Here is a 13,849-nt window from a genome sequence, read left to right as displayed (position 1 = left end):
GTAAACAGTGATGCAAGGCCAGCTACCAGAATCAGGCGATCACAAGTGAATGAGTTTCATTTAAAAAAACAGCGTTTGTTTTGTGCTTCACCTTGTGAACCTGTAAATCCAAAACATCCTGAAAGGTGGGACAGAGTGGTACAGTGTGAAAGAAAGGGTGTCAAAGGTGCTCAGCCTTTCAAGGCTGTTGTATTACAGTATTGTGAAGATCGAAATGATGTGTGGAGTAGGGAAGTTGCTATGCATTGTCACGGTGTACATGACTTAGCAGCAGCAGAAGCACAGTATCATGTTCGCTGTTATGATGAATTCAGAAAAATTCCTGTGCATGCCAAGCAGAGCCTCACGATTGATGACACAGCTCTGAAAATGCTTGTTGATGAGATGTACACTAATAGAAAACTAAGTTCTTGGACATCCACTGAATTGTATGATAAGTGAGTCACGGTGGTCAGCTGACATGAAAGCAAATGTTTACCACTCTGGTTACTTATTTTGGTGATGATGTTGTGGTACTTCATGTTGAAGGTTGTGCATCCATTGTTGGCTTCAGGGAGTTTGTAGGCAAAATCTTGAAATTTGTCAAGGTAGACACTTTGGACGAGGAAGAAGAGGATGCTTTGGTGCGAAAGATCACAACCGAGGCACGTGATATTCCATTTAAAAACAAGAATTATGACCTTGGTGATTTTGCCTATGCCAAAATAAAGCAACACACTAGTGCAACACTGCTTAGGATTGTCTCAAAGCTTATATCGCATGGTGAAATCACAAAGGCATCACTAAGTTTGTCACAGTCTATACAGTATCACATTACCAATACACTGAACCAAACAACACTTGGGTTAGGTGTTAAACTACATCACAGGTTTGGACTTAGTGATCTCGTTCATATTTTACATGAACATGGATACACTGTATCATATGATGAGGTGTTGTGGTTCCGCAAGTCGGCAGCAAAGTATGTAGGTGATAATGCTGCCCTGCTGCATAGGATGATGGGGTTCACTCGAACAGCTAGATTCATATTTGGCTGGTATGACAACTTTGACTTGTTGGTCTCAACCCCAGTTGGTCGCCAGGAGACACACGCCATGGTAACAAAATTTCAGATGCATCCAGCTGGTATCACTGAGACTGGAAACACCCAGCCTGGAATCAGTATGCTTGTAATTCCTCGTCTCACATCCAAGCAGGCCAAGTCAGTGGGCAAAACAAAAGCCATAGCACTTTTGCACTGCACTGGCCCTAAGAAGGTAATTCCTAGTGCAGTAACAACTTCCAACACCACCGGGATAAGTTTTAGTCAGGTATGTGCTCGTCAGAGCAGTTTGATAGCTGCACAAGAGAAGGACACACAGTGGCTCAACAGTTTGACCCAAGGGCAAGATGCTATGGAGTGGAATGGTTTCAACAATCAGCTAGCCAGGAACAATGGCATACTTAGACCTGCCAGCACATATATGTTTGGTCCGTTGATTGATGCACCCCCTTCTCATCCAGACACAATTTTCACAACCCTAAAATATATTCAGAGGTCATTGATTGACATGGGAATGACAGATGTTCACATCACCATTGACATGCAGCTATTTGTTGTAACCAAGCAGATATGCTGGAACCAACCGGTGCAGTTCAAGAATGTAATTGTCCATCCTGGTGGGATGCATATTATACAGTCTTTTCTCAGCTGCATTGGAAAATTAATGCAAGGTTCTGGTCTGGAGGTATATGTGGCTGCAGCATATGGAGGGCTGACAGGTATCTTCAATGGGAAGTCCTGGGTGAAAGCAATGAGAGCCTTTAGGGGAGTATCAGCAGCGCTCTTGAAGCATCTGCTATCAACTGGGACTAAGACATTTGAAGAAATAGAACATTACCTGGACACCTCTCGCCTTCATCCTACTGGCCGACAATGGGTAGACAACTTCATTCTTCCTACACTTCTCATCCACCAGTTTGTACGTGCAGAGAGAGAAGGTGACATGAACTTGAAGCAACTGGCTTTAGAGCACATGATGAAGTACTTCTTCCTAGCTGGCCATGTGCAGTATGCTCGATACCTAACCCAGTACCTACTGGAAATGCGTGCACTCCATGCCCCAGATGCCAAGCCAAATCTTGCCTGTCGGCACCATGATGGATATTGGAACGCTGTCTCTACCTGACCAGTTTGGTGAGCAGACTGCCATAAAGATTGGAAAAGGAGCTCTCAAGGGCATGACACTGTCTGCTGAGCTTGTGCAGGAATGGATTAGTGCCTTCCCCATCAATGTACATATATCAGACTGTGTGAATCATATGTACTATGCTTATTCATCTGACCAAAATGCACAAAAACAGCATAAAGAGGAGTTAAAGCACCGGCGTGTACTGGATGCAAAGGATCGCGGTCTCATTAAGGCAGAGATTGAAAAGTATCCACATCCACTGGAAGACCACCACTGTCATCTGTACAATCCTGTCACTGGTCAAATCGTCCTGCCTGTTGCGAATGTGGCTGACTCGATTGTGATTGGAGAGAAGATGCAAAGGAAATTTATTGACATTCTGCCTAATGGGTTTTACAACTCTATCAGTAGCCCCATCAAGACGATGTCACTTCTCAAAATACAGGTGAAAGGAAGCAAAGTATGGCCAGTAGTAGACCTGGAGAATATTTTTCTCCGACTATTGGTGATAGGTCAGCGGCAGCAGATGGAGCTTGAATCTCTCTTTGCCTATGAACTGTGCTCTATACCTCCATCGCTCATTGATGAACAAGGTTGCCTCCATAAAGGTAGCAAGTCAGAGTTGGTCAAGCGTCTTGGTGTGGCTGAAACGTTGACACCACCTGCAGATATTGTCATAGTAGATGTTTCACAACTGCATTACCATATTGTGTGGCCACAGGGAGGCAGTCTATCAGATCTACTTGCCTCCATCCAGGATCATTTGAGTCACTCTCCACTTTTCACTGAGAAAATCATCGTCATTGACAAGTACCAAGATGGTTTTGCAAAGGATCATGAGAGAAAACGCCAGGCTGGTGATATCATCATGGACTGTGAGCTCACTATTGCTACCCCTTTACCAAAGAAGAGCAAGAGCAATAAGCGAAGGCTGGCAAGCCTATTGTACAACTTCCTTTTTGATGATATTGTGACAGTGGAAACTCACGAAAATTGTTCATTTGGCCATGATGAAGCAGATATCACCATGGTTTCCTATGTCCTTGAGGCAGCCAACAATGGAAAGTGCGTGGTACGTGTGCTTAGTGATGACGCTGATGTGTTTGTCCTGTTGGTGTATTGGGTATATTGGGCGAACATACAGTGCAACGTACAGATGGAGCGTTGGGATGGAACAGTCCTTGACATCAATGCAATCTGTGCTGACCTAGGGCTAAAATGTCTGCAACTCCTTGGCATGCATGCCCTCAGCGGTTGTGACACAACCTCATATCCCTATGGCAAAGGAAAGATCACCGCACTAAATATTTTGCTGAGAGGGAACTTCCCAGAATTGGTTGATGTACTGGGTGAGGTGGATGCCACAGAGGCTGATTTACTGGAAGCAGCAAAACCCTTCCTTCTTGCTGTGTATGGACAGCAACCAGGAACTTCTATGGAATCTGCCTGCTTTATGTTGTTCACCAAAAATTTAAAAAGCCCAAAACTGATGTCCCTTCCTTCAACAACACCCAACCTGTTGCAGCATGTGTTAAGGGCGCACTTGCAAGTGATGTTGTGGAAAGCGGCAGACCACCAGACTCCACCTGTCGAGTCAGCTGATATCACAATTTTTGGAGGGAGATTCAGGATAGTACCCCTGTTCCTGTCATTGATAAGGGTGACCCTGCACCACCAGAGATAATACACGTGATTCGGTGTCAGTGTAGGACGCAGAGTAAGAAGTGTATCGCAGACATGTGGCTGCCACAAAGAACATCTTTCATGCACGTCTTACTGTAACTGCTATGGTGAAGATCGAGCTGGTTATTGCAATCCATACACAAACAGAACAGATGGTCAAGCTATACATGAGAAGGATGCTGACATGGATGATGCTCTAAACCAAGAAAGTGTCTATGATGATGGAGAAGAGATATATGAGAAGGGTGACAGCCAGGAGGGTGAAGGACAGAAGGAGATGGAGGACTGCCTTCTTGATCCCAATTATGAATAGGAAAATACAAATATTTAATTTTGCTGTTAGGTGAAAGTAATCTATTTCATGTTCTTGGAGGAGACAAAAGACCTTAATTTGCCTATCTTCAGATTATATGATTTTGCACTAATTTTATATAAATACTATATTTTTTGCGAGATCCTTACAAGTTTCACATGTAATGACTTAATGATGGCTGTCACACAAAGAAAAATTAATGAAGTGAATCATGAATATCAAGTTGTTATTTCCATTAAATATATATGCTACCAAGTACAAATTAGCCTTTATCTAACCTTTACCCCATGAGTATCAACTAAAATTCAAAATTCAACATCAAAAATGGATTCTACACCCAAGAAACCCCCCTGAAAAGAGGTATTACACATCATTCTAGGACAGGGGGATGGAAAGTTAAATTTTCGAGGTGACGTTCAATGGCCATCTTGGATTATGCAAATTCCTCGAGTTGCCTGCCCTATGTTGCCATTTGGGCAACCAAGCTAAAATTGTCCTTGATCCCCATCTGAGGCCAAATCAAGAAAAAAATTTCATAGGAAACAATATTTCTAGGTTGACTATGGAAGAGATAGGAATGTCAAATCGACTAACAGGGCACACACACTGCAGAGAAACCCAATCTCACTTAATCGGCCTGACTCACTATGCAAAGGAATGTGGATTGCGAGGATGAGAAACAATAAGTGTCACTTTGAACCACCTTTATATACACGAAGGTTTGCCTCTGTGAATGGAATATTCCAAAAATAGCTGATGGCTGATGATGCGCCAGAGAAGAGGCAGAAGATTTACTATCCTAAAAATCCCTGCACACCTGCACCTCAGGAAGGTACCATGGTGCAATTCTTTGTTGCCGAGTGCGGCAGACAGGCTATGCAGAGACCTTAATTCCCCATAATCTGATTGACCCTGTACTCAAAGGAATGTGGAGTGCAAGGATGAGAAACATGATACTGAATAAAATGACTGCCATGATACACAAACAGCAATAAATGACTCAAATATATCTTATGCGATTCCAGCAATGAATGATTAGTGACTTGTGTTGTAGATTAAAGTAAGGAACACCAGCCTCCAGAAGCACCTGTGGCAAGACACAAAACTGCATAATGCAAAGGACTAAAGACACTAAGCTGTGGTACAGTGGAGGAGGAGTAGACCTCGCAACCGTAGGCAAGCTTAGATCCCACTAAAGCTTGATACAAATGAAGGAGTGTACTCCAAGCAGCACCCCACGAGGTGTGAGATATGGAGACAGCAACCAACCTTCAACAAATTCATTGCTTGCTTATATGACAAAGAAGTTTCAAAGGCAAAACTCAAGTAACCTGACAGTCAAACGTTAAGTCTAGAAACTTAGTCTTCCCCATGCACTTTTGCTGACGCCAGCCCCATTAATCTATAAAACTGGATTACAACACTCATGCTTGAAGTAAAACAGAAATCTCTTCAGTCTGCTCAATTGCCAACCCTTTCTAGCATCAGTTGCTTCTTCCTCTCAACAGCACACATCTGGGAACCAGCAAACCATGTCACTAGGTCATCCACAAAAAAGGGAGAAGACACCCTCTGTGGCAGGGAATCAAGTATGTCATTAATGGCAACAGCAAGTAAAGGGACACTTAGCACACTCCTCTGTGGAACAATTTCCACTTGAACTCGTAGGACAGAATGAGGACAGCACACGGACCTGAAACCTGCAGTTCAACTAGAAGTCACTAAGGAACAATGGCTAGTGGCCATGCGGCCCCAAACTGTGAAATGCAGAATGCTATGGTTCCATGCCGTATCATATGCCTTTTCTAGGTCAAGGAACAAAGCCACTAAATGCTGTCCACATGCAAAAGACTCACAGACTGCTGTCTCAGGTCCGATGAGGTAGTCCAATGTACATCTCATCGAATGAAACACTTTGTGACAGAGAGAAGAGACCTCTTCTTTAGTTAGCCTCACACTAACCATCTTCTCAAACATTCAGCATACACAAGATGTCAAACAAATGGCGCAATAGTTAGACTCATTAAAATAGTTTTTAAGTGGCTTAGGAAATGGAAGAACCATTCGCATCCCCCAATTAGTAAATCATCGCAAAAGGAATGTCACTGGGTTCAGCAGCAGAGTCATTACACTGCTGGAGAGCAGCCTTGAGTTCACGGACGACAAAGAAAACATAATGACCACATTCAGTACACAGAAATAAAATACCAAACCTTGCCTGTTGACGCCGGAATAAGCTAAATGGCTTGGAGGGATCTGAACAAAAAACATTGTAAAGATGCTCTGCCAGGGCTGAAGCTACGTCAGAGGAGTTGGAGAAAGAAGATTTCTGAATTTTAAGCACTAATGGAGGAGAAGGTGATTACTTACCGGTTATTTTCATCACCTTCTTCCAGACCATTTGTAAAGGAGTGGATGAGCTGGCTGACGATTTATAGGTTCTCCACGAGGTTTGACGCGAGTTCTTCAGAACCCACTGATTATGGACACAGGCTTTCTTTAACTGAATTTAAAAGAAGACATCTTCAATCTTCCTAAAGTTCCTACAAGCAGCTTTGTGGACACAGCTGTGGTGGTGTTAAGGTTGGGGTCACCATTGTGTCATTTTTGGTTATGGGGATATATATTTTAATAGGGGCTACACCAAGGCAAATGGTTAGGATAAATAAACACCAATGTGTTGTTAAGAAATAGACAGGGCAGTGATTATTGACTTGGAATAATACAGTTATTGCATTATTTCAAAATAGTACAAGGCCATTACATTACGGCATGTGTAGATCAAATACATGAGTGAATAGTTACAGACTAAGAATATGAGTAATGAATTTAGTGAGAAGCGGGAGTGCCGGGTTGTTGTGTTTATGTGTGTCTTATACGTAAATTTGTACCACGTTGCTAGATTTTACCAGGAGAGATGGAGAGCAAGGCAGCTAGTAGCCGGGTGAGGTTCTGCATGGAAAGAAGAGTGAGAGAGGTCGCCCGCTCGGTTTTAAGCCCCGTAATGAGGTAGGCGGAGCACCAGTAGGCCTAGGTCACCTGAATAGGCAAATTTGATTGGTTTAGGCACCTCTACAGGTGACGAGGGAAGAGATTGATTATTATTGGAAGCGGCACTGGTACAGATGAGGAAGGATGAGAAATCGAATACTTTTGGTAGCGGCATTAGTAGCCATACTAATTCCGAGAACAAGGTGGGGAAAACCCACGATGGAAGGAAACCATGCGTGTAGGTGAACTGCAGAAAAGCCATGAGGGAAGGAAACCACGTGTGTAAGTGAAATGCGAGGTACAATACTTCGTGGTGTAATATAAACCACAGCACTCCCCCTCTCCCTCTTCCATTTATAGCAACAAAACAGGAAGAAAACAGAATTAAAAATGATTATGGTACAAAGTAAAAAAATATATATACAAATTTCAAAGTGAGCGAACATTGGATAGTGATTTGAATGCGTTAATTACAAATGGCAGTTGTTATAGACTAAGAAATAATAGCTGGGCATAACTTTCTGTATGAGAATTTGACTAAGTGCTTAGTTAATATGAGCAAAGGAATGAGAGTTATCCCCGCCTTTACAATTGAGCTTTTATATGAGGTAACACATACACAAAAACAATTCTGTACCATACAAATGCAACATAGGTGTGATGACTTGGACGGTCTGTGGTTTTTGGTATCAGATTATGCTGAGTATAAAATTATGGGTTTGCAGAGACAGCCTGATTGTGTGTAGGTAAATGTGATAGTTATTGATATAATTTGTAGGGTTATGGTTAGTGGTGGAGGGACTATGGGAATGAAGGGTGTTGATGGACGAAGGGTATTGACGGGAAGGGGTGGGGACTGGTGGGGAAGAGTGTGGGGTAGGATCATCTGAGGTTGATGGAGAGGGTGGGTTAGGGTTAAGGACTGGGTTAGGGGCGGGAGCTGGGGTTGACGGAAAGAGTGGATGAGGTGTTAGGACGGGTTGAGGGGTGGTGGGTAGGGGGGTAAAGCGAGAGGTAGGATCGTGTGAGGTTGACAGAGAGGGTGGGTTAGTGGTAGTAGGGTTAGTGCTGGAGGTCGGGTTTGTGGATGGTAGTGTGGATGGTGGTGAGGGAGTGTTTGCATCAGTGGTAGAGGTTTGCTGTAATGCATGACGCCTAAGTCGGTGTGTGGTGATGACAGGTAGCGAAGGATATGAACTGACAAAGGGGATGGGTTGCGTGTGTGTGTGTGTGGGTGGTGCATATAGGTGTTGGTGCTGGGATTTGAGGTGTTGGTTTTGTGCATATTGTTGGTGGGCTGGCAAGGTTGGGGGATGACGTGTGGAGTGTTGTCTGTGACTGGGTTTGTGGTGTGGCCGGTTTGACTCTGTCTGCAGAGATCGTGGATGGTTTTCCGTGTTTGTATATCGTGACTGTATTGTCTGAGTTTGTGATCTCAGGATATGGTCCTTTGTATGGGATTTGGAGTGGTGAAGTGCATTGACCCCTCCTCATGAAGACCTGTTCGGCAATTGGTAGGGAGTGCGGGATGAATGTCATCTGGTGCTGGCAAGAATGAGGAGGGACAGGTCGTAGTGCCTGCATTGCCTGCTGGAGATCTAGGAGGAAAACCAGGGCCAGCATGCCTGGTTGTGGGGCAAGCTGCCCCGGCATCCTCAAGTCTTCCCCATACGTTAGCTCTGCCGGGGAATTCCCGATGTCCTCCTTCTCCGTAACCTACAAGTTTAGGAGGAGGATTGGCTGCACGGCCACCCAATTCACTGGCTGGGGAAGTGCCCTCAGTGCTTCCTTCAAGCGATGATGGTAGCGCTCAATCATCCCATTCGCCTGAGGGTGATATGTAGAGGTTCTGTGGCTTTCAGCACCCAGGAAGTCCAATAGGTCCTGCCAAGCCCGAGATTCGAAATGGAGGCTTTGGTCTGTGATGATGACCTGTGGGGCACCAAAACGAGCAACCCAGGATGTCAGGAAGTGATATGCAACACGGTCAGTCGTACTGTCCAGCATGGGCGTGGCCTTAATTCACCTTGTCGCTCTATCCATGCACGTTAAGATATAGAGATTACCCCTAGATTCGGGGAGGGGGCCAAGGATGTCAATGTGGACTGTGTGGAAACGTTGAGTTGGTGTGGGCAGCGGTTGAAGAGGTGTCTTGGTGTGGCGATGCACTTTTGTTGACTGACACGCCACAAATGCTCGGACCCAGTTGGTGGTGTCATGCCTCATCCCTGGTCATACCACTTCCCGGTTAAGTAAGCTGTGTGTGCCGCGAATGCCTGGGTGCGCCACGTCATGGAAATGACTAAAAACTTGCCTGCGGAATCGCTGGGGAATATAGGGCCATGCTGTCCTGCAGGGTATTTACACCAGAGTTTCCGGGGTGTGCCGGTGACATCAAACTGTTGCACTTGATGTGAGGTCGTGGCCTGCAGCAATTCTTGGAGTTCCTGATCATCCTCCTGCTCCCGGGCCAAGGCTGCATGGTCAAGCGGGGTAGTGTAGGGCAGACAGCTGAAACTCCAGTGGACAGGGCATCTGCAACCTTGTTCAGGTCCCCACTGATAAGCTGGATGTTAGTGGAAAACTCTGAAATGAAGGCTAGCTGTCTTGCCACCTGAGGAGATCAATTTTCACCTTTTTGAGCCATGGTGAATTCTCTGCCTTCCAGAAAATGCCTGAAATGTCTGACTGCCTCATATATAGCCAGCAACTCCCTGTCGTAGGCACTGTATTTGTGCTGGGCAGGGTTAAGGTGCTGGCTGAAGAATGCAACAGGCACGTTTGCACCATTGACTTGTTGTAGGACTGCACCCACAGCTTTGGCAAAGGTGTCTGTGGTGAGTGTGATCGGGGCATCTTGTGATGGGTATGCTAAGTGGGGTGCGGTGGCGATGTGGTTTTTGAGGGAGGTGAAGGCATGGTGTGACTGTTCGGTCCATTGAAGAGGTTTGGAGAATGTCTTTTTTTGAATCGGTAGAGAGGCGGCCTGCAGTCCTGATGGACCCAGGTTCGAATCCCGGCCGGGGCAGGGAACAGTATAAGGATTTGAATTTCATAAAATGCAGGCTTTCGTGATCTGCCGGATGACCCGCCAACATGTCGTAAAAGTACCCCCGCTAATACCAATACACCAGTCCTGTATGAGACAGTCCTAGCACATATTCACTATGGACGGTGGGTGTTAGCGCCTAAGTGGTGACGTGTGGAGGTGTAGGAGGACCGCTGGGCCTTGGGATAGGCTACTGCCCCCGAGATATAGGCCCTGAAGCCTTTGCCTAGAGTCGGACACATAAAAAAAAAAAAAATCTAGCCCTCTGATAACCTGGTCCATAAATCTCTTTAAACGTTTGTGCAGCATTTCTGAGGCCGAAATTCATCTTTGTGTATTCAAACAGGCCAAAGGGGGTGCCTACCACCGTCTTGGGGATGTCCTTCTCTGCCACAGGAATTTGGTGGAACATCCTGACTAAACTGATCTTGGAAAATACACAACAGCCGTGTAGTTGGTGGTGGAAATTCTGGATGTGGGGAATGGGGTATCTATCGGGAACTGTCATCGCATTCAGTGCCCTGTAGTCCCCACATGCTCTCCATTTACCCTGCTGTGCCTTCGGTACCATGTGTAGAGGGGACGCCCAGGAGCTTGATGATGGCCGAATGATGCCCTCATCGAGCAACACCTGAAACTCTTTTTCCGCTGCCTGACAACGTTCTGGGGGAAGGTGTCTGGGACGGGCGAAACAGGGCGGTCCTGAAGTGATGATGCAATGCTGTACACCATGGTCTGTACGGCCATTGTTGGGCAAGTGAGAGGTCAAGAGGGGAAACTGGCATAGTATAGAATGGTATGAGGATTTCTGGTGTAGGTGTGTATTGAGTGGAGGATTACCAGCATACCTGGTTACTTGGATGGACGAGTTTGAGGGTCTGTGAAATAGATTCCGTCCTCTGGTATCCATGAGCAAGTCATGTGCCTCCAGGAAATCGACGCCAATAATGGGTTGATTAACATCTGTGACCAGGAACAGCCAAGTAAATGACACTGACTGGGTGAGTACCATGTGATGGGGTTTCGTGCCGTATGTGGCTATGGGGGTGCAGTTTGCTGCCACCAGATCAAATGTGAGTTGCTGAGCCGTTTTGTGGTCAGAGATAGGAGGGACTATATTGAATGCGGCTCCAATGTCAAAAAGGTATTTAGTGCCAGAGATGGAGTCTTTAACCCATAGTAGCTCCCTGAAGCCAGTGGAACATGTTGTGGCTTTCGGGGTGCTGATCCTGAGGGGGCGTTTGGTGTGTGTGACTGGAGACAATACTTGGACTGTCTCCTGCCATATGCATTTCCTGTGAATATGGAGGGTGGTGCACATTATTTGGCTTCCATGCCAGAGCGCTTGTGATATGTACACAACACGAAATTGTCCCTTACTGTCTGGGGATTAGCATCATGAGCACGGTCCACCAGGGGAACACTGTTGGAATACAGTAGGGTTGGGAGATGACTGCAACACTGGGTGTCTGAGTGGTTAAGCCACTTATTTTACTTTCCAGCTCGTCTATTCTATTTGTTAACTTTGCTAATAAGGTACGCAGGTCTAACATGGAACCATTTTTGTTTGCAACACTGTTCACTGACACTGCTGTTTCACTATGGGTAGCACTGGGGGCTATGACAGGGGAAAGAGAGGAGTGTGCACTTACTGGGTGGTTGGCGTAATGCTGTTGAGTTTTGTATAACGTGTCCGCCCTCTCAATGAACTCAGCAAGTGATGTGCCAGGGCCCAGGAGATGCTAGGTGGAGTCGGAAGTCTTGTGGCATGAGCTGGAGGAGTTGGTGCCGGAGGAGGTCATCCGATAGGGTGGCCCCAGCTGCCATAAGAGTGGCTTGAATGTGGGCAAGGAGGGCTGAGGGGCGCTGCTTGGGAGCAGATTGCATCTAGCTGGATTTAAAGTGCCTGCTTTGATTTGCCCAGGGCCTGCAGCAGACTCACCTTCAGGATTTTATATTTGCCCTGTAGGTGGTTTAAGGAGTACGTCCTGTGCAAGGGCAGCTACTTGAGTTGGGAGAGTGCGGAAAACTGCTCTGAATTTGTCATCATCACTGGTATCTTCAGGCCACGTGGCATCAACTTGTGTAAACCACGTGTTAATATCAAACGTGAATGTAGGAAGGGATAGTTGGATATGTGGTAAGGTATCCATTTTGTTTAAACAATCTGGGAAGTCTCCAATGTGGTGGTATTAAGGTTGGGGTCACCACTGTGTCATTTTTCGTTATGAGGATATATATTTTATTTGGGGCTACACCAAGGCAAATGGTTTGGATAAAAAAACACCAATGTCTTGGGAAGAAATAGACAGGGCAGTGATTATTGACTTGGAACAATACAGTGTTACTGCATGACTTCAAAATAGTACAGGGCCATTACATTACCGCATGTGTAGATCAATTACCAGAATGAATACAGACTAAGAATATGAGCAATGAATTTAGTGAGAAGCAGGAGTGTTGTGAGAAGCAGGAGTGTTGGGATGTTGTGTTTATGTGTATTGTATATTTAAAGTTGTACCACGTGGCCAGATTTTACCAGGAGAGACGGAGAGCAAGGCAGGTAGTAGCTGGGTGAGGTTCTGCAAGGAAAGAAGAGCAAGCGAGGTCGCCTGCTTGGTTTTAAGCCCCTTAATGAGGTACGCAGAGCACCGGTAGGCCTAGGTCGCCTTAATGGGCAAATTTGATTGGTTTAGGCACCTCCACAGGTGAGGAGAGAAGAGAAATTGAATATTACTGGAAGCGGTACTGGTAATGAGGAAGGATGAGAAATCGAATAACTGTTGGTAGCGGCTCGAATAGCCATGCTAATTCCGAGAACAAGGTGGGGAAAAGCCACGAGAGAAGGAAACCACGTGTGTAAGTGAAATGCAAGGTACAGTACTTTGTGGCGTAATATACGTCACAGACCTACCTAAAGCACACGCCTCACCCTACCAAGGCATAGGTAAATTTCCAGACGTTCGTGGAATAGAAAAAATGCCAGCCTGATATACAGTAGTTGTGAAATACTGTTCAGCATCATCAGCCCTTTGAAAGATGGGAACACTACAGTCGAGACTACAGTGATATGCACACTTTTCCCGATCAGTCGTACCCAAACACCAACGAAGGATACGCTTCACTGACACAGACCTGAATGCTTTAACCTGTAAGCTTCGAAACACCCATATCTGGACATTCCTGAGTGCGTGCGATACACCCACATCTGGCCCGGACCTACTTCCCAAAGTGGAACAGATTGTAGGTCACAGTGACACCTGTCAACCCCTTCTCACCGTCTCCCTGTTCAGTCACCTGCCAGTCACAATGGAGGGTGGATGTAGCGAGCAGTCACGGGAGCATTCTACCTCCAACCATAGTGTTCCAATACATGTTATGTTCCATGTTATATTTTTATGACTATGAGAGTATGATTGTATAAAAAATAAATAAATATATAAAATAATGACTAAGAAAGTATATTAAAAAAGCTCATTTCAGGTTCTTCAAACTCGTGTAAATTTCCTGAGGAAAATGAACTCGTGTAATTTTCTCAGGTAAATGACACGAGTTTGTAAAAAATCAGTCATAAAACAAAATGATAAAAAACCCTCGATACACTGCCATAGCCAACTTCCTCTCTTTGTCACCACTCAATCG

This window comes from Coenobita brevimanus, chromosome 33, assembly GCF_032717465.1.
Source record: "Coenobita brevimanus isolate Jiangsu-jjx chromosome 33, ASM3271746v2, whole genome shotgun sequence".
Taxonomy (NCBI): Eukaryota; Metazoa; Arthropoda; class Malacostraca; order Decapoda; family Coenobitidae; genus Coenobita; species Coenobita brevimanus.
Note: the sequence above shows the minus strand (reverse complement) of the source record.